This window comes from Mustela nigripes, chromosome 6, assembly GCF_022355385.1.
Source record: "Mustela nigripes isolate SB6536 chromosome 6, MUSNIG.SB6536, whole genome shotgun sequence".
NCBI lineage: Eukaryota > Metazoa > Chordata > Mammalia > Carnivora > Mustelidae > Mustela > Mustela nigripes.
The window spans coordinates 103,163,719-103,183,860 of NC_081562.1; positions in this window are offsets into that span (position 1 = coordinate 103,163,719).

Below are 20,142 nucleotides of genomic sequence, written 5' to 3' on the forward strand. Positions count from 1 at the left end.
ACCCCTGATCCATCCTGAAGCCGAGGCCAAGGCCGGGGGTGAGGGGTGGGGGGTGGGGGACTAGTTCCCCTCTGTCACCGCCGCCGCCATTCCCAGTGGAGTCCAGGCTTGTACTCCCACCCCCTATCTTCACCTGAATGGCCAGGTTTGAGCGATTTAAGAAAGCTGTTACAAAGGTGTTTGTCCTCTATGGTGCATCTCTGGCCTCCGTTTTGACCTCCAGCTGCACTCCTTCTTAGTGACTCCCTCCCCTGCAGACGCTGAGGGCTTGTCTGAGCCCCTCCAGGTCAATGAAAAAGTCATGGCGAGGTCAGGAGCATACCTGTGCGACGGGCTCCATCAGTGCCATCTTCTTCCTCGGGTCAGAGAGCTTCCTTCCTTTCTCTGTAAGGGCTTTCAATGACTGTCCAGTACGATCCGTGCCCTTTAAGGGTGTTGCACGGACTTTCCACCCTGTGTCTTTGCTTCTTCCTCCTCATCCTCGGCGTAAAGTTCACATACCTGTTTTGTGGGAGAATCTCTTCGGGCGTGTCTGTCCCTTGCTTGCACCTATGGGGCCCTGGGCCACTTACCTAACTTCTCAGAGCCTCTGTTATTTTCCCTCCTCTGTACAAAGGGGCCTGCAGCACCCCCTCAACAGGCTGCAGGGGAACTGTAACAAGATGGCAGATGTCAAATGCTAGACAACAAAAAGATATTAATTCTCTGTTTCGGAGCCACATGTCCGTCCTCCTCCCCATTAGGAAGTCCGCTCTCCCCACCAGAGTGAACTCAGTAGCATGAAATACTTGAAAAATGTTTTCCAAATGAATGAATGAATACATGAATAAATGCATTGCTAATGGCAGCAAATATATGTGGACATCTGTTCTCTGAGAATAAATCAGTTCAATGATTATGGAATGTCACAGTGTTGGAAGGAGTTGTACCAAGCACATGCAAACCATGCCGTAGAACAATTGAGCCGGGCCTAAAATGGAGCGAGGCTTTTGTCTTTTATTTTGGGTTCGTTTTTAGGGAGCTTAGTATTTGAGAGTTCTGGCCACTAAGAAAACTTAACTTTGTTGTAGCATCTGGATGATGCTAGGTGTTCAATAAATTTCCACAGAGTGAAGAAACACGGATGAACGATCAAGAAAAATTAGCCATCGGCAAGGGGAATAAGGCTCATTTTTGCTCTTGGGGGCTTGGGTACTTTTCAGGGGTCTGGATACCAGCTTGCTGTGTGGTCTTCGCTCTGCCTCTTACCTCCTCAGCCTCCATGCTCCCGATCTACACCACGAGGCAACATAATCCCCAATCCCTCTGTCTTCTTACAGCAGGGCTAGAAGGCAAAGACAGGAACTCCAGCCTTCCAGCAACCTCCCTGGCAATCTCACTTATCTTTCTGGGGCCTTTAGAGCCAGCAGCGTTGAAGGAGGGGCAAAGGAGGCTAGCAGGGGGAAAAATTAACTGGACAAGTCACCCCAGGGCAGTGAGGCCCAAGAAAGCGCCTTTATCTCCATTCCTGTTATGCTTCATTGACCTCATTATTGTCTTGTCTCCAGGACAGGGTCCATTCTCCTTTCCTGCACAGCTAGTCTGTCTCTGAGGGGCTGGGCCTGGCAACACAGAGAAGAGGCAGGCAAAATATCAGTGGATTAACTTACAAAGCTATCCCCTCATTTGAGCTTTAAAGCAGCTGTTCCTTCAGGAAATTCTGACAGGCCCCTCCGAATTGTCCTCTCTAGGGATTGTGGCTGGCAGGGCTCGGGGCTGGCTCAGCCCAAGGGTGTTTTTGCTCAGCTGGGAAGATGTAACGTTGCGATAGATCCTGTAAAGAGTTCCAGGAGGGCTCAGTGACTGCCTCGAGAGCTTGGAACAGCTGCATGGTGATGGCAGAAGCTCAAATTCCACTTCCTCCAGGAAGCCTTCGGGGATTACTTCAGCCACATGTTCCCTTCTCAAGTCCTTTAAAGCCTTCTCGTTCCTTTTGGAACGCGTAAGACTCTTTTATATTCCCATCACTGCATAGTTGTTTTACTATCTGGAAGCTGCTAATGGGAAGGATCTTAATCTCATTTACTCCGGTCAGTTGAGTGCTTAGCCTTGCCAGTCCTACGGGAGGCACTTACAAAATACTTGTTGACTCAATGAAGAAAGAAATGGCCATGTCGCCCGTGGGGGCCTTCTCACCTCTCCAAGTTATTTCTTTGTACCTTCTATGGTTAGAAAGAATACCAGGAGGGCTCCCAGGTGACTCAGTTGGTTAAGCGTCTGCCTTCGGCTCGGGTCATGACTCCAGGTCCCTGCTCCGCAGAGAGCCTGCTTCTCCCTCTCTGTCTCCCCACTGCTTGTGCTCTCTCTTGCTCTCTCATAGCCTCTCTTTCTCTCTCAAATAAATAAAATCTTTAAAAAAGAAAGGAAGAAAGAAAGAAAGATTTACTGATTTACTTTAGAGAGGCAGTCTGGTTAGGTAGAGAGGATGACTGGCTCTAGATTCACCCCAGTCACCAGCAGATAGCCGTGGAAATGTCAGCAAGTTATTTAACCTCTCTGCGCAACTGAGGAAAACACTAAAAACGACTTCACAGAATAGCGAGGACTGAAGAACTTATAACGTGTGTAGGGCGTTTAGAGTAGTAGTACGTGGTAGTATTTGCTGGGCTTTGATGAAAGTGTCAAAATCCTCAAGTTCAGAACCGCAGTCGTGGGATCCGATGTAATGGGGTAGGGGGGTACTGAGGTTCCCAACAACCCACGCTTATAAACCTGTTAATCGAGTAACTTTTTCTGACTCTGCAATGAATACAAAATGTACCGGAAATCCACTCCCTGCCACCAACACCCACCTCTCACCTTTATTTCTAGCGACCCCTGACCCTGGCAGAGTCAAAATGCATACGCTCAGCCTGGGGGAAAGACTACTTGTACTGAGCCCAGGTATGCCTGACCCTGGGTCAGCCTAGACAAACACCTGCTTTCCGGTGAGCAAAGGTGATAACATTCCTGAGGCTTGAGTGGGCTCTACTGTGTGTTGGCAAGCAATTCATTCCGCTCCCTGCCCAAAACCATCCATCAGTCATCCCAGCAAGACTCCCATGCCCCCCACCTTGGTTAAAAGAGCCTCAGGGGCTCGGTGCACACCTTCTCAAGCCCTTTCCTAAACCACCTACTGGGCTATGTTGAATGCTAGGTCTGGTTAGAGTACCTCGCTGCTCGAAAAAGGATGAAGGAAAAAGAACCCAAAAGCCTGGGGCAGGGTGAGCCAGTGGTTGGGGCGAATCAAAACTCTCCTTAGATGGTACGGAGTTAGGTGGCAGATGCACAGAACTATTTCAGAAGGCAATCCCACGAAGCTGTTAATGAAGCCCTGGGTGGGAAATAGGACACTGAACACCAGACAGCAAGAAAGCCAAGTTCAAGTGTTTGTTTTGTTTTGTTTTTCACCCAAGTCACATGCTAGGTTCTGTATCTCCATTACAACCCTGTGAGGTGTGTTTGGGGAAACTGAGGCTCAGATGGGGTGGGCAGGCTGTGATGTGCTTAGTACCACCCCACACCTTGTAAGCGGAAGAGTTTTGAACCCAAGCCCTCTGACTTCTGGCTCAGTGCCTAGCACACTATTTACATGCCTTCTTTCTGGAAGGGACCCCAGAGCTCATCCTGCCCAGCCTCTGGCCAAGTCAGTGTTACAGCACTCTAGCCTCATGGGGTGCCTTCCAAAAAAGGGTTCTGTACAAGCCATCCCCCGGTGGAGGTTCACGATGCATGTTAAAGTCTCTGAGACATCTGGTGGTAAAGACCCATTTATTCCAGGGCTTGCAAAACATTCTTCACCACAGAGTGACTTTGTTTCTTAGAACAATCATTCACCTCCTGAGAAACTTGCCTTTGGAACCTGTCCTGGGAAATATTAATCTAGTCTGATGCTTTCACTTATTGGTAGGGAAATTGAGGAAGTGGCTTGCTGGAAGGTGGAGCTGGGATTAACACCCAGGAGGACGGACTCTCAGCCAGTGTTTTCTTCTATGACTGAATGACGATGTCCATTAACTTGGTATAGACCCAGCAGGGACCCAGAGTGAGGAGAAGACAGAGATTTTTACCTGCGGAGAAGGCTGGACACAGGCCATGAAAAGGTATTAAGAACATTTACAGCCAACAATTCAGCAAAAGCACACTTTCAAAGGCAACAGTATATACAGGTGCTGAGAAGGGACGAGATCAAAGAGAGACGGCGTCGGGGGATAAATTCGAGAAAGGGTCTCTGAAAGATGTCAGTGTGGAGACAGATTTTGGCAGGCCAGGTCACCTTTAAAGGAAACATAATTAAAAATAAATATTATAATAAATAAATGGAACATGAGAATCTTACTTCATTCATTTGGGAAGATGATTTTGTCCACCTCCCGAGGCCATCAAAAGGAATAGGGGACAGATGTGGCTCCCACATGCTTGGGAAAGATGAGCTGACCTTCCAAAGTGCCTTCACCTGTTGCCTCCAGATGTACCAGTTGGAGAGCGAATGTGGGCCTCCATGAACCACCATGGTTCACCATGACCACCCTTTGCCCCAATGGGAGGCATGGGGATTTAGGGTAAGAGTCACACACTTGGAATGAGAAGCATTCGTGTTTGAGTCCTGGCTTTGTGATGTGGGGGTTCTTCCATTTATCTTTCCAGGTCTTCGTTTTCCCAGTAAAAAAAAGAGAGGATTGGACCCAAGCATGGGTCCAGGCAGCGTAAGGATCTCCTGGGTTAATTAAAAGCCCAGATCCCTGGGCCCTCCCCCCAAAACCACTAAAGCAGAGTTTCCAGGGCCTTAGGATTTCAGCAAGGACACTAAGTATTCTGCTGTGGAATTGGGCTTGGGAACAGCTAGACTAGATTATTTCTGAGCCTCTTTCTGTAATCCAGTGAGTGGTTTAAGTTTACTGAATGTCAGCACTCTTGTCGTAAAATGAGCATACTAATATTCGCCTCCGAGTATTATATTGTATCAACACTGAGAATTTTGAAACTCCAACACTGCCTAGAAGTGCTTAATATCGATATTCTGATGAGGAAACAATTTTGTTGTGTAAGAACCCACTTTATAGGGAAACTACAGGGAGCTTGAGCCCACATCTCGGATTTTTCTAGATAGCATTGTGTAAAACCTTAAAATTGGGGCTCGTGGGTGGCTCAGTCTTTGAGTGTCTGCCTTCAGCTCAGGTCATGATCCAAGGTCCTGGGATCGAGCCCAGCCCTGAGCTCCCTGCTTGGCGGGAAGCCTGCGTCCCCCGCGCCCACTTCTCTTGCTTTTTTCTTCCCTCTCCCACGGTGTGTCTCTCTCTCTGTCAAGTAAATAAATAAAATCTTTAAATCAATCAATTGATCAATCAAATTAAAATTGAACTGGTCTCAAGCAGGTGAAGTTTTACCTGATAATGTTTTTTAACCTGGAACTTTTGCAGCTCCCTGAATCTTCCCTTACTTTACCAGGCTACCTAGAGAGGAAGCTGCTAAAATGGTTTACACAAGTCAGCATTTCCCAACAAAATCTGTCCTTTGGAATACTAACAGGTGTTGGTGGAGGGGAAGGGCAGGTTTCTAGATCAACTATAATCGTGCTGAACACGTTTTATTAAGAATTTCAAGGGGGGTGGTACCTGGGTGGCTCAGTGGGTTAAAGCCTCTGCCTTTGGCTCAGGTCATGATCCCAGGGTCCTGGGATTGAGCCCTGAATCGGGCTCTCTGATCAGCCGGGAGCCTGCTTCCTCCTCTCTCTCTCTGCCTGCCTCTCTGCCTACTTGTGATCTCTCTCTGTCAAATAAATAAATAAAATCTTAAAAAAAAAAAAAAAAAAAAAGAATTCCAAGAGGGGTGTTTAAACGGCTCAGTGGATCACGTGTCTGCCTTCAGCTCAGGATGTGATTCTGGGGTCCTGGGATGGAGCCCTGTGTTGGGCTCCTGGTTCAGCAGGGAGTCTTCTCTCCCGCTCCCTCTGGCCCTCCCTGCTGCTCATACTCTCTCTCTCTCAAATGAATAAATTTTTAAAATCTTAATTAAAAATTTTTAAAATTTTATTTTTATTTATATATATTAATATATTTGATTAACTTATATATAAATAATTAACATATAAATAGATTTAAATATTTATTTATTTTACTTATTTATAAATAAACAGAGAGAGAGGAGAGAGCACAAGCGGGTGGACCTGCAGGCAGAGGGAGAGGGAGAAGCAGGCTCCCTGCTGAGCAGGGTATGATGTGGCCTCAATCCCAAGACCCTGGAACCATGACCTGAGCCGAAGGCAAATACTTAACCAACTGAGCCATCCAGATGCCCCAAATATTTTATTTTTTTTATTTGAGAGAGAGAGGGAGGGAAGGATCAGGGAGAGGGGAAAAGGGAGAAGCAGACTGCCCGCTGAGCAGGGATCCTGACATGGGGCTCTATCCCAGGACCCCGGGATCACCACCTGAGCCGAAGGCAGGTGCCCAACTGACTGAGCCACCTAGGCATTCCTAAAAAAAATCTAAAAATAAATAAATAAATAAATAAATAAAATCCAAAAACCTAAAAAAAGAAAAAAAGGAAAAAAAATGAGGCACCTGGTTGGCTCAGTTGGTAGAGCATGTGACTACTGATCTCAAGGTCATGAGTTTGAGTCCCACGGTGGGTGTAGAGGTTACTTAAAAAAGAAAAAAGAATCTAGAGAGCCTGTCCTTCTTGAATTGCAAGAAGGCCAGAAGTGTGATTCACACTGCTAAGTGTATCTGCTCCGTGTACTGGGGGCCATCTCTCAGGCCCAGGAAAATTTGCATTACGTTTCCAGCCATTCATTGGCTTTTTCTTCCCAGGTGTCCTTCCTTTTCTAAACAGGATAGCCGGGGATGCAAAAAAAGCAGTGGTTCCTAAGACTGGCTGCCTGTCGCCTGGGGATATTCCAACAAACCTGCATCTTCGGGTTCCACCCCAGGCATAGTGACTCAGGGTGCACCAACCCCAGGATCATCTTTGGACCTGTAATTGGGAATCCTCCAAGGTATGAATCACTTCAGGCATCTAAGTGGGAGGAATTCTTCTGGCTGGAGGGGATAGTGAGGGAGGAAGGATGGTCCTCTGGCATTCCTTAAATTGCATGGGGCGGTCAGGGCATAAGCTATTTCTTGTGAAACTGGGCCCTCCCCAAAGCATAGAAGAAGGCTTCTCGAGTGTTCTGAAAAGCCTCTGACATCTGGAGACTTGGACTGTTCCACACTGTTCCAATGTTTTCCTGTGTGACCATGGACCAGTCTCCTAACCTCTCTGAGCTTCCCTTCTCTCCTTGCAAATTGGTTGTCCCCCTCTATGCCTTGGGCCCTTTATGGAAGTGTGGTAAACCCGGAAGAGGCAACAAACAGATAGGGCTGTGTTTCTGGCTTTTCAAAGACTAGTGAGCTAGGGAGGCTATTCTGGTTTTTGTTCCTGATTTTACTTTCTCTGAAAAACACATCTGAGGTGGTGACTGAGAGACCCGATCATTCTCTTTCCTTCAAAGGATCTTTGAAGGAAAATTGTGAATCTTTGAAGTGAATTGTGAATCAACACTATCTTTTTAAAAGAATATTAACTGAGGGATCAGTGGGACAACCGGGTCTGCAGTGGGCAAGATGAGGCAGGGAGCGGAGACAAGTGTCCCGATCAATCAGAGCAGGCGTCACTCGATTTGAGGTGGGGATTATCTGGAAAACCGCCTCAGCTGTCCAGTTCATTTGCAGGGCTTTGCTCAATGAGCCATTGTTATGAACATTTTTTAAAAAACCTTCTCGCCTGCCACTAAGGTTGGGGGTTGTGATGGTCCGCAGACTTGGAAGTGTGGAAAGAATTCCTTTTTAAAAAAAAAAAAATGCATGAAGTCCACTAGCTCAAACTAATTATGATAGGACAATGCTTCTCTCAAAGAAACTAAATAGGTTATGGAGCTGCTCCGGCCAGCTACGCCATGTGTGCCAGCGACCAACCTAGCTCCTTCTCTACGTTTTACCTCCTCTGATTCCCAGAATCACTTTGAGAGATCAGTTTGCTTACCCTGCAGCAGGCAGGCAAAGGAACAGAGTCCTGGAGATGCTACCACAAAAAAACAAAACAAAACAAAACAAAAAAAAAACAGTCTGCCCCCAAACAACAGCTAGTGAGTAGAAGAGCCAGGATTTGAAGACCATGATCTTTGCATTGAGCAATAAGACTTTAATTCCTAGCTCTTTCCCTCCGAGACTTGAATTTTTAAGACTTAGAAATCTCAGGGAGGGTTAAGACGTGTTTCCCATTCACTTTTCATCTGGAGACAACACAAAACATGGGAAGTTCTTCATGAAGATCTAACTGTACGAGAAGAACAGAACCCAGGCATCCGAATGGCCACAAGTGATGGGCTTTCTATTGTATCTTGTTTTCCTAAAACCAAAAGAGAGACTGAGTCAGACCGTGTTCCAGAGCGAGCTGTTTCTCTGTGGAACTCTGGCTAGGACCTGACTGGTACAGGAGTCAGGATGTCTTCAGGCAGATCTAGTTCTCTATGTCTGGGTCTGTCTGTCTGGAAAGCAGAGTCATGCAGCCATTTCCCAGCCTGGGTTACTTCTCCAAAGCAGGCTTGGGGACATCCTGGAGACACCGGCTCCCTGGATACTGTTTTGCAGGAGTTCAGGCATCTGTGGCTCTTTCCCACATGCTTAAAAAGGCCTCCTGCCCAGCCAGAGTGAATACCCACTTATTCTCCTTGCGAGACAGCCTTCCCTCGGTCCCCCCAGGTTTGGGGTGTGAAGAGGGTCATGTAAGGGAGCACTCAGTTGAAGTAGAGTGGTAAAGGGCTGCCGTGAACCTGTTCTTGGAAGATTCTCTGAGGAGAGAAAGGAGAGGAAGACACCAGGGGACAAAACCCCTGGTTTACAAAGGACCAGTGTGGGCATAGCAGAGATGGTGCTCTCAAACCTTTCTCCAGCTCTTGTTGCAGGCCACACCTGTGGGCCAGGGGGGCACCACCCAGACTGGCAGTAGTGTTTCCTTTGGGGAGAAGAGTGAGAAGTGGGACTTGAGCAAGGCATCAGAGAAGATTTTCATCTTATAGGTGAAGATTTCATTTTGAAAAGAGGAGGAGGAAGAGAAAGGGAACATTTGTTCGATAAAAAAGAAGCTTAGCTTCACTGTCCTAAAGGTTAACTCTCTGACACTGTTTTGTTTTTGTTTTTGTTTTTATTTTTTAAGAGAGAGAGAGAGAGGGACTCCAACATTGTAGATCTAACCCTAGGGCTGGCCTGGCTTATAGCCCCAGAACCCATTTAGGGAAGGTAGATGACCTGTGTAAGAATACATAGATAGAATGGGAAATTATATCCCCTACTAATGGTTAGGCCTCAGTGGTCTCCTCTGTGAAAGGGGATTAAGATAAACTTGTCTAAGGATGGAGGTACTCATCCCAGCCATGGAAGGGAGACTACATTTCTGAAGGACGGAGACCTGGAGAGCTTCCATTTGCCCCATCAGGAAGGTGTCTCAGGTGGGACAGTGCCGTTCTTCCCTGTGGGTCCACCTCACCCAGCACAGAGCCCAAGCTCTCTGCCTTCCAGCCCAAGATAGTCCCATAGCTGGCATATCCCTGCCTCCCCGGGACACTGCAACTCTGTGTGTGCGAGCTGTTTCAGAACTGGAGCCATCGCCCCCACAGTCTGTGGGATGTTCAGAGGCCCCGGCACCTGGGGAGGGGAGGCAGGCAAACCGCCAGGCCGAATACCTGTCCTGAGGCTCCGTGGAGGAGAAACCATCAGTGGGAGGGCAGGTCCCACTCAGGTAGGCAGCATCAGACCTGGCGGGGCCGGGCCAGATTTGGGATGATAACAGGAAAGTCTGCATGTAGCCACCAGCCCAGGCAGGGAATCGTGGGCCTGAACAACACTCAGGGCCCCCAAGAATGGGTGAAGCCATGTGGTTTGCCTTTCCTGGTCCCAAGCTCCCTGCCAAGTGACAGGAGACCGCCATGTCTCCTGTCTCCTGTCTCCTGTTTCCTGTGAGGGGGGTTGGCTGGTCTGGGAAGCATAGTTCTTGCCCCGGGAGGAGAGTGGTGTGTGGAGGGGCAGCCCAGTGCTGCTCCAGGAACAAACACACTGGAACCCAATGCCACCGGGCACAGATTTCTTATCTCCAGCTCCCTGAGGTTGCTTTTGGCCAGGAGTCCCACACGTCTCCGGATCCCAGGATTCATTGGCACCCATGGGCCGGTGCAGGGACAGCCTCTGCTCCTGGCTCAGACCCAGATGAGCCTCCTAAAGAGGTGATTCTGGTGGGGGGGGGGCGCTGGGGGCCAAGACTCCTGTCCTGGCTCTAATTTGCTACAGGTTTGGAGAAAGTCACCTGACCTGCTATACCTTGGGTTCCCTCAGCCCCATTTAAACTCCTGGTTTACAAAAAAACAAGGGGAGACATAGCCATTCTGCCGATCCTGACCGTGTTGAAGAATGAGAAGGCTAGTCTCTCAAAGATGGAAATGAATTCTTCAGGACAGAAAGTGAAGCTGAGTCTGCTGGTTTTCCCTGGTAGCTATTAGCCCCTTCTTTTTTAGAAACAGAACCCTAAGCATTGGGATTCGTAAGCTGAAGCAGACTAAAGATGACATTTATCAAACTCCCTGTGGCCAGTAGAATATAGGGGAAGTGTCATGGGAAAGTTCCAGAAAGTGTCTTTAAAGGGAAGAAGCATGTCCTTTGCTACTTCTTGTTTCTGCTGGTGGGCTGCTGCCAAGAGAGCTGGAGCTCAACAGTCATCATGAGCCATGAGGCAGGAGCCAAGTTCTGAGAATAGCAGGCCAGATGGAAGGATCTCGGGTCCCTGATGACCTTAGGGAGGGCCCCCAGCACCCCTGTCCTAGCTCCTCCAGACCTTTTCTATGAGATGGAAAAATATATTTCCATCTCGTTTAAGCCAATGATATTTTGGGTTTCCATGACCTGCAGCCAAAGCATCAGGTAATTGTTGCATGAAGAGAGTATATGGTACATTTAGCAGAATTAGCCAACTCTAGAGATATGCTCGATTGGGATATGTTACACTTTAATTCGTGTAGAAGAAAGGATCCAGTAATCTTGGAAAGGGAGGTCTCTTGCCTTCAGCTCAAGGACAGAGTCTAGAATCCTAAGCAAAGATCTCAAAAGCGATTTCAGTTTTTATCGATTGAATAAAAGGAATGCCTTTTGGGGAACTGACGGCCCAAAAGGTGCTGCTTGGGTAGTATTAATCTCCATGTCTCGCTGAGTAATGTAGAAGAGGGGAGCCTTGCAGCACATAAATCATCAGTGAAATAACACCTTTGTGTGGTAGGCAGGGAGAAGATCCGTTAAGAAGTGAAGGGAGAAGGTAAAAATAGTCCAGATAATCAAGTTCACTGATTTATAGTTATTTATTTTGTAGTTTATTAAGTAGCTGTTATGTTCAAGGCAAAAGAGGTTACAATGGCCAGACATAGATCCAGTCCTTAAATGCCTTATGGAATCTAGTAAGGAAGGTAAGACGTAGTTTACGTGTGAACACACAAAGTGATACCTACCTGGAGGGAGGTTTGGATCAGATGGTGGGTCTGTAGGGGGAGAAGTACCTGCCACGTGTGTTTGAGGGAAGCTCTGTGGAGGAGCTGGCCTTTGTGTGTGTGGTCTTGTAGGACGGCTAAGATTCGGACATGCAGGACTTGTGGGGACCGAGAACGCCTTCCATAGCGTCCCTCTTTCTCCAAACCACTGTGAAGGTGTTGGCTTCCTTTCAGTGTGACGACCAAGTACATCCTCCCAAGATATGGATACTACAGTTGCTTGCTAAAAACAAGAATGTAGACTGCATGAAAGGCAGGTGGGGTTTGGGGAATGTTGTTATGGTCCACAATGGAAGGAAGAGGAACCAGGTGAGCGCTTTGTGTATGAGTTAGACACATGAAGATTTGCACGTCGGCTCAGTTCCTTGAGCTCCTCAGGACTGAAGGCTCAGAAGGCCTGCTGAGAATGCCCAGTCAGCTGTGGCCGTGCCCTGGAAGCAGGACTCAGGAGAAGCCAAAGGCAGGTGGTTATAAGGGGGTCTAGGGGAGGGCTTGAACTGGTCATCTTTGTTTCTTTGAGCTCCCTTACTCCATTTCCAGTGCCTTAGAACAATGTCACGGTGTAGGAGGTGGCTCTAAGCTTAGTGACATGGGAAACATCAAAAGCAGGTGAATTATCTGGGGGATGGTTTGGATGAGGGCCTGACCCCCAGACAGCCTTGAAGTTGTAGGAAGCGGTGGTCAAGCTGTCTGGGATCCTGGAACCAAACTCTGAGAAGGTCCCTGGCCTTCTGGGCTTCCTGGTAAACAGAGGTGTTAAGTGATGGAGGCATGGCTTTCCATAGTTCTAGCTTTCCTCCTCTTACTTTGAGGATGACCCAGTGTAGACGCATGATGGCTCATCACCGCCATGACCAGAACGCACACTTAAACACCTAAGGGTCCAGACCCAGTCCACCACTGCGCCAAGGGAAGCCGGAGTCCCTTCTTTGCCTTTAGTTTATAAGTAAATTAGAGGCAACAGAGGGATGGGGGTTTGGAGCAGCCATCAGTAAGGAAGATGCTTCTGCCTCCTTTTGCAAGAAGGAAAAACTAAGGAAAACCCCCAAAACCCAATGTCAATTTGTGAAGTATTTGTTGCCCTGGAGAAGAGCATGTCTGGGGGCTGGGAGAGCCAGGGAACATTTTACTGTTCTTCTTTTAGATCTTTGCCTGGAAACAGGAAGTTTGTTTGGCCCACTTTACCTGCTGGGGCCACTTGCTATCTACCTCAAGGCACAATCTGCTGTTTGTAATATCACAGCCAGTTGCCGTGGAGACCGTGACGTGAGCACATCAGCCTTCTGGCTGTAGGAAGGGAGCAGTCTGCTGAGATGGGGCCCCGCGCACAAATAAATACATTCCAAAGCAACAGGTGAGCCTCAGAGAAGCCAGGTCTCTGGTTTCTACTGAAATGTTTCTAGAATTAAACAAACATTGGAGGAAACACAAACATCTGTCTAGAAGCGAAGCCTAGAGCTCATGAATTCCAGGGCTGTGCCATGGTCCCGGCCTCTGATTTCCTGTGTGGGCCGAGACAATTGGCTTAACCTCTCTGTGTCTTAGGTGAATAGACTCTCTCTCCTGCCCCGCTTCCACCCTCAAGCCCAGCTTCCTGGTGGGATTAGGAGGACAATGAAATTGGAAAAGACGGGGAATGGTCTCATTTCATGGGGCCACCGGGCAGAAGTGGGCAGCAGAGATGTTTACCTGCCAGGGCTCAGAAAATTATCTCCATCAGCAAAGACCACCATGCATCACCCCTTCTCATCTCCAGTCGTTTTGCTGCCTAATGCAGGAGAAAACTAGATGAGAAGGCAAACGATCTGTTGCTCAAAGGCAAAGTTGCTCTTGGGGAATTTAGCACGTGAAACAGTTCATCGAGCCTATGCACTTGGTTTCCTTATGTTTTCATGTGTCCCTAGTTATATGGTTTAGCTAACGCACAAGATATATTCTGTTAGCTTACAAAGAGCTAGCATTAACGTGGGCACTCAGAGTTTCCTGCAAGTCCCAAAGCTGACGATCTCTTCCAAATTTCCAACCCTCTTCTTGATACACACAGACTGATATACCAGCATAAAGAATCTGACTTCACACTGAAAGTCAAATATGCATGTGGCCTACACTCACCTCTAAATCATAATCGAGCACGAACGTTGCTTTGCACGTAATAGGTGCTGATAACTACTTAATGAATTAATTAGCGTTAGCATTCATAACTGGGTGCAATGCTATGTGTGTGTGTGTGTGTGTGTGTGTGTGTGTGTGTGTGCATGTGCGTGTGTGCAGAAATAAATACATAATCCTAACATTTTAGAGCTCAAAGGGACTGAGAATCATTTGCTCCAATCCCTTGTTCTACATAATAAACCCGACTCAGAGAGATGAAGTGACTTGCCCAAGCTACTGCTGAAAGCATGGTCTGGACCGGACTCCAAGAGCAGAGATTTCCAGTCCGTTGCTTTTTCTGTCTTTTCTCTCCACACTACCCCCTCCCACCGCACCCACCAATTTCTTCCCTCTCGCTCAGGTCACAGGGGTGGGAGGCCAAGCGAGTTCCCAGACAACAAGGCCGCCCCACACAGCCGGCAGGCCTATGCTGCCAATCTGGCCCCTTTGTCTCCCAACACCACCCCCCCCCTCCGCCCCCGGTTGGAAAAACTAGGTCTCAACAGAGCCTGAAGTTCTGGGTTTGAGTTTCAGTGTATCACCTTGGCCAAATCACTTCAGTTCTCTGGGCTCCAAGTTCTCATCTGTAAAAGTACAGTAGTGATCCCTGCTTTGAATGGACCCCAGGTTTTGGACCATCATGAGTGATAATATGCGTAGATAATGGGGTACCTGTATCAGGCATAATAATATAATACATTTTGTTAGTATCATGATTTTCCATCATTTCCTACTGGAGAGTAGTGATATACCCAGTCAACGGTGTCCTAAAGTGTTTCTAGAACATATTTAGGACAGAGACTGGCACTGGGCACCCACAGTTATATTGATTCCATCTCTACTTACATAGCTTCCCGTCCTCACACATCTCCCCTTCCAGCTTCCCAGCCACTGCCCCCACCCAAGCCAGTGCTTCCAGCAATAATCCTAGAGGCTCCTGATCATCACTGCTGGAGAAGACAACAGAGCCCCAGGAGGAGGGGAGGCATCCTTCACTCCTGGGGGTTAGGAAGGCTAATGAGACTTGGTTTGTACCCTCGCCCCCTTGATGTAGCTTCTTTTGGGCTCAAGACATGTAGGGTTGAAGGTTTTTTTTTTTTGTTTTGTTTTTAATATTTATTTATTTGACAGACAGACATCACAAGTAGGCAGAGAGGCAGGCAGAGAGACAGGGGGAAGCAGGCTCCCTGCTGAACAGAGAGCCCGACGCGGGGCCCGATCCCAGGACCCTGAGATCATGACCTGAGCTGAAGGCAGAGGCTCAACCCTCTGAGCCACCCAAGCGCCCCAGGGTTGAAGGGTTTTTTTTTTGGCAATTTATGAGTAAAATGAACCGTGAACACCAAACAGCCTTTAGCCTGTACCTCTGAGAAGCAAGACAGATGACTTCTGCTGTTCCTTTTAGCTCTGTAGGAGCCCAAGCTTATAGTTGGGGAGTACCCTCCCACCCACAAAGTTTGGGGGGTGTGTGGGGTGCCCATGGAGCTCCCATCCCCAAAGGCCTTGCTGGAATCCTCCAAACTGAACTTTCTGTCTTCTCTGTGTGAAACACGGGAAGCTTGTTTGTTCCTGCCAGTGACTTCTACCCATCATGACCAGTGGAAAGGATGGATCCAGGAGGACTTGGCTATGAAGTCAGGGGAATTGTATCACCACAGGAGGACGCCTGAGCTGCCTTTGTACCAATTTCATCTTTAAAGTGGGGGCTGTCCCTGGGGCTCCTGGGTGGCTCAAGTTGTGATCGCATGGTCCTGGGATAGAGCCTCTTCCTGCTCCCTGCTCAGCGGGGAGTCTGCCTCTCTCTCTCTCCTTCTGCCCCTTCCTACCCTCTCCTCCTCCAGCTCCTGCTCTCTCACTCTGCTCTCCGTCAAAGAAATAAATAAAATCTTAAAAATAAATAAATAAAATAAAATGGGGCCGTCTCGTGCTGGGCTGCCTCACAATGCAGTCTGTGACCCAGCGTTTCAGAAGTAGTTACACGCACGTAAAGATGGTCATTATTTAACTACCACGATCATTCTCCTTTTCCTTTTTGACACCTCCTTGTGCCTGATCACACTCCCTACCACGCTCGGACCGCGGGCCCCAGGCGACACTACATACCTGACGTACCTGACTTTTGTCCTCGTTGGTACCATTTGCATTTTGCCTGGCACCGCGTGGCTTGTCAGTTTGTGGATCTGCGATCCCAGAGAGGTACCCTACGTGGTCCCTTAGGGGTACGCCCATGCGTACGTGGGCTTTGCGCACCCATGGTCAAGGTTGGAAGTGGGGAGAGGGTGAGTCCAGTTCTCCCATTGATCAGATAGAGTGAAGTCTGGAAAAATTCAGGGTTGAAGGACCTGGCCCAGGTCTATGGGGCACTCACTCATTACTCTATAGCAGAAAGTCTCCTTTCCCAGTTTCGGAGGAAGGGAATGCAGGGAGAAGGAACAGCCCCATCTGGGGCGGACTGAATGTAGTACGTTGGGTACAAGGGGCCCCAGGGGGATGAGAACCCCTCATGGCAAGAACCTGGTGCAGGCTAATTATCAGTCTGACTCGCTTCTCCCTCCCCAAGCGCACAAGTACTCGACAGCTGCTTCTTTGTACCCTTAAATATTTGAGCAGCCCACAGTCGTGGCCTGGTGCTTGTTGCTGCCTGCTCCCTCCACCGGGGAAGAGCCCAGGTCTTGCTGAGGCTCCCCCTCATTCCCATGATTAGATATGGTGCCTGTCAGGAGATAAAGAGGGGTCAGAGGCCCTGAGGGGAAGAGGGAAGGAGGCGGTATCTTCTTTTCCCAGAAAACAATCCCCACAGTTTCTGAATGTTATTAAGAAGGTATTAATGTAGAATTCAAGTTCATTCCAGCACACAGTGGGTTTGCCAAGTCTAGCCAAGGGGGTTTTGTGGGTCAAGGACTATGACCTCAACTGTCCATCACTGAAATGTACATATTGAGCGAGGGCAGGTCATTCTATCTTGACAGAAGCAGCGGGAAGGAGCTAACTTGGGAGAGAAGGAACTGAGGAGTGTGTGAACTCTGCCGCACACACGTGCACGCTTATGAGCTCTTTTATTCATTGGTAAAGGCACCACTGCCCTCTACTGGCCACTGCCGCATTTTGACCCATGTTAGAGACTGCCCGGATTACTGGTTGCTTCAGAAAGAATTCAAATACTTCTTGCAAATATTTTTTTCAAATAACTTGCCAGTAAAGCGTATTTCGTAGGCTCTAGACAATTCATTCATTCTTCCTTCAACAAGCGGCCACTGAAATGGATAGGTTGTACATGTCCCCAACCTCGAGAAACTTCATCATATTTCTAAAATGGAAAGCAAAGTCCGTTTACAGTGTACAATTTATTTAACCTTGTCTGGGTTTGATACCCAAGTCACAAGCCCTCTGAATCACAGAGGGCTTCAGACCTACCATTGGGTATCCTCGGCTTGGATGTGGCTAGAGAATGGAGCTCTTTCTCACTGTCCAGGAACATCTGGCCTGGACTACTTATGGAATCATGGGTCTGGAAGGTCGGTCAAAATTCACATAAGTCATAGTGTGAGATTTCTAAGTCCAGATGGAAAGGCGTTCTAACCACTCTCACAGTCTAACATCTCCTGCAGGTTATGGAAGCCTGCTGGTTCTACCTCTTGCCTCCGGCATTATCTTGACTTTGGATTCTCTGAAGCTGTGATAAAGCATTCCCTTTGCCTAGCCTCCTTCCTGAGATTTTTCAAGCTCTTTGTTCACACTGGGGTTATCCCAGGCAACCTAAATAGGCATGGTTCCATCCAAAGCTTCTGATCCTGGGTTTTCTTCTTGTGCTGTTCTTTAATCAAATTAGGCAAAGTACGGATCCCTTTTTCCTCCAACATTTTTTGGGATTAGGTAATGCAATTCACCGGGCCCCAAATCAAAACAATAAAAAAGCTCATGGTAAATTTCAACTCACCATGTCACCAACCTACCCTTTCGCCGCTCCTTCCTCTCTCCTCTGCCAGGGGCAACCATTGTTATTAATTTCATGTGTATTCTTTCAGTATTTCTTTATTCAAATGCAAACACATGTAAATATACATTGTTGTCATCCTTCCTTTTAGACAAAGAGGAAGCACACTATGTACACATTTTGAACTTTTTCCACAGAATGATAGACATTGCATAACTTTCCCTATCAATATACTTTTAAAACTTCCTCATTCTTTTTTATGGATGTTAATATTCCACTATGTGATAATATTGTGGTTTATAGAGCTGGGCTTCTATTGATGGAAACTGTATTTGTTCAGAGTAAGTGCTCTTGAGTTCATGCAAGTGAAATATTTGGGCTCCCTTTCTCTCTCCAGCTTTAGCCACTATTTGATGCTGTTTAAAATAGTGTTACTGAAACATGGGGGGGTGTTCCTTACTGATACATACCCCAGTCACTCTTGGGGACTTCCTCTTGAGCACACGTGGAGCCCTGTGAAAGCTCCCAGGATTGCAGGATGCAGGGCTGAGCTCTCCGCGGCCATGGGAGCAACACTGCATCTTGGGACAGGATCTGCTCAGACTCTGGCTGCTGGCATGGTGAGAAAGCGTTCACTCCAGAACTCCTGCGAGAAATGATGGAACTTTCTGGGGAAATGGAAGAAGACGATCCAAACTGTCCTTGGATAGGCACACCGGCCCAAATAATGAAGGAACAGAAGAAATGAGGATTGAATGAAATGACACTAGACAGTGGGCTTCCAAAAAGCTGTTACCGCAGCATTCTAACGCCATGGTGATCCTCTCTGTGCGTGTCCAGACAACTGGGTATTCCCTGTAAGGACAAGGCACTCTTGGTGGTTTGTACTCTCTGCAACAATCAGGTCATAGACAGATTATTTAAAACAAGTTGTGGGACGCCTTAAGCATTTGCCTTCAGCTCAGGTCATGATCCCAGGGTCCTGGGATCAAGCCTTGCATGGAACCCTGCATCGGGCTCTCTGCTCGGTGCGAAGACTGCTTCTCCCTTTTCCCTTTCCCACTCCCCCGGCTTATTCATTCATTCATTCTCTCTCTCTCTCTCTCTCTCTCTGTCTCTCTCTTACGCGCGTGTGCGTGCTGTTTCTCTCTGTCAAATAAATAAATAAAATCTTTTAAAAAAACAATAACAAAAAACCCAAGTTGTGACCATTTGTGGACTCGGCTTATACCTGTGAGTTTTTTGTTCTAGTCAGTGCCCAGCCTGCCCATCAAGACAAGAGGGAAACAAGACCAAAAAATGTCTGCTTTCTCTACTATTGTGCCATAGCCATGGTCCCAAAGACAAGTTTCAATTCATCCATAGCATTGTAACAAAGCACACCATAACTCTGTGACTTAAACAACAATTTGTTATTTTTCACAATTCAGAGGCTCAGGAAACTGGGCAGGACTTAGCTGAGCAGTTCTTCTGAGCACGAGGCGTCGTCTGGGGTCATTTGCTTGGTTACATTCTGCGGACGACTGGGCTGGGCCGAGAAATCTATGAAGATGTCAGTCATGTGTCTGGCATCTTGATACTCCTCCACACAGCCTCTCAGTGTGGCTGCTGTGAGCTTCCCTTGTAGCATGTGGGCTGAGGCTAGCTGGGCTTCTCACATCCATGCTGGCTTCCAAACAGAAAGGAAGCAGAAGCTACCAGGCTTCTGAAGACGTGGGCTTGGAAGTCCCAGAATCTTCCTTGTGCCAAATTCTATGTGCCAAAGCAAGTCACAGGTCAGCCCAGATCCAGGCGAAGGGAAGGAGACTCCAGCCCAGCTCTTGATGGGAGGAATATATGCAAGTACAGGGAGGGGAAGAATTACGGGAAGGTCCAACTTTGGAGGCTTGCTACCCTAAATGGTCAACCGAGGACTGTGGGCAGAAGATGCTACAAAATTTGGAAACGTTTGGAATAAGACCCATGGGCTGTCAATATCTCTATTACTGGCTTTCAATTGCATATTGAGCATTGAAGGGTTCAAAAGCCTTTTTCACCACCAGAAAACCACTCCTCCCCATATCCTTGCACAGGCTGGGGAAATCCCAAGTCTCCATGCCACAGGCTATAGAGAGAGTGGGAGGGAGGCTCCTTAGAAGGAAATATGGGAGGAGCTGCTGCAGCTCGGGGACATGCGTTCTTCCAGGACGCACCAGCTTGCCTCTCTCTAGGCCATGTTCAGAGCTTATAATTTAAGGGCAGCCATTCTCCCTCATCTGTGGCAGATGCTCCAGCCAACACTCTTCCCCCGTGGACCCAGATTTGGACTCGGACTTGGAATTCTTGTTAACACAGCACCTAGGTAGATGACATGGAGAGATCTGGATTGGCACATGCAAGGAAATCTGTTAACCGATACAGGCTATCTACTCCGGAAGGCATCAAGGAAGCACTCATAGTCCCCTGCTCCGGGATAAAGTCTGGCAAAACTTGG